Genomic DNA, 2,130 nt, shown 5'->3' with positions numbered 1-2,130 from the left:
CCCCAGGGAAGAGACTTTGTCTGTTTGTCCTAACCATGCCCCTCATGATTTTATAAACCTCTATAAGGTCACCCCTCAGCTTCCGATGCTCCTCCAGGGAAAACAGCCCCAGCCTATTCAACCTCTCCCTATAGTTCAAATCCTCCAACCCTGGCAACATCCTTGTAAATCTTTTCTGAACCCTTTCAAATTTCACAACATCCTTCCTATAGGAAGGAGACCAGAATTGCATGCAATATTCCAAACATGGCCTAACCAATGTCCTGTACAGCCACAACATGACCTCCCAACTCCTGTACTCAACACTCTGGCCAGTAAAGGAAAGCTAACCAAACACCTTCTTCACTATCTTATTTACCTGCACTCCAAGGTCTCTTTGTTCAGCAACACTCACCAAGACCTTACCATTAAGTGTATAAGTCCTGTTAAGATTTGCTTTCCCAAAATACAACACCTCACATTTATCTAAATTAAACTCCATCTGCCACTTCTCAGCCCATTGGCTCATCTGATCAAAATCCCATTGTAATCTGAGCACCTTCTTTGCTGTCCACTAGATGCCCAATTTTTGAAGAAGTAACAAAGAGGATTGATGAGGGCAGTGTGGTATATGTGATCTATATGGACTTCAGTTGGGCGTTCAACAAGGTTTCCCATGGGAGACTGGTTAGCAAAGTTCGATTTCATGGAATACGGGGAGAACCATTTGAATATAGAACTGGCTCAAAAGTAGGAGACAGAGGGTTGTGGAGGAGGGTTGTTTTTCAGACTCGAAGCTTGTGACCAGTCGCGTATCACAAGGATCAGTGCTGGGTCCATTACTTTTCAACATTTATATAAATGATTTGGAGGTGAGCATAAGAAGTATAGTTAGTAAGTTTGCGGATGACACCAAAATTGGAGTTGTAGTGGACAGTGAAGAAGGTGGGATTAGATTGGGTTGGGATATCTGGTTGGCATGGACGATTTGGACCAAAGGGTCTGTTTCTGTGCTGTACATCTCTACGACTCTATGACTCTATGTTTGTGAGACATGATTTCCCACGCACAAAGCCATGTTGACTATCCCTAATCGGTCCTTGCCTTGTCAGGCTTACTGGTCTGTAGTTCCCTGGCTTGTCCTTACTACCCTTCTTAAACAGTGGCACCACATTAGCCAACCTCCAGTCTTCCAGCACTTCACCTGTGACTATTGATGATACAAATATCTCAGTAAGAGGCCCAGCAATCACTTTCCTTGCTTCCCACAGAGTTCTAGGGTACAGCTGATCAGGTCCTGGGGAATTATCCACTTTTATGTGTTTCAAGACATCCAGCACTTCCTCCTCTGTAACATGGACACTTTTCAAGATGTCATCATCTATTTCCCCACATTCTATATCTTCCATGTCCTTATCCATGCTAAACACTGATGCAGAATACTCATTTAGAATCTCCCCCATCTCCTGAGTCTCCACACAAAGGCCACCTTGCTGATCTTTGAGGGGCCCTATTCTCTCCCTCATTATCCTTTTTTAAAATATATTTTTACTGAAAAAATAGATTTTTTAATATTACAAAAGTACAAAACAATACAAATCAAAACAGTACAAAAACAAACAACCCAAGTTAAAAAAACCCCAACCCACCTTCATGTACAAATGTATAAACATATATAGAAAAGTATAGAGTAAAAAAATACCCAAACTGGCTATTTAACTAAATAAATAACTGTCAACAAATTAATAAATAGTAATAATGTAGCCCAGCCAAACAAAATGCTCATATATTCACAGTTCCTCCTCTCTGGATATTGGACTCATAAAACACAATCGTTACGGCCCTTGTTAGTGTGGCAGATAAATCTGTATCAAGATATTCCAAAAAGGGCGGCTATGTCTTATAAAAATTCTCATTTTTGTGGTGTACCATATTTGTGAGAAAATTCAAGGGGCTATGCTCCATAACAACCTTCCTCCAACCTGACAGGCCCGGGGAGTTTTCGGATATCCAACCTAGCAAGATATTTTTTCTTGCACAGAATGTGTGAATATTGAAAAGGTTTTTTCTTATGCACGTCTGCAGGAAATACAGAGGACAGGCCCAAAAGGAGAGAGATAGGGTCCTTCTCTACCCTTACACCCAAAAACC

Source organism: Chiloscyllium punctatum, chromosome 17 (assembly GCF_047496795.1).
Source record: "Chiloscyllium punctatum isolate Juve2018m chromosome 17, sChiPun1.3, whole genome shotgun sequence".
Taxonomy (NCBI): domain Eukaryota; kingdom Metazoa; phylum Chordata; class Chondrichthyes; order Orectolobiformes; family Hemiscylliidae; genus Chiloscyllium; species Chiloscyllium punctatum.
This window is presented reverse-complemented; position numbering follows the sequence as displayed.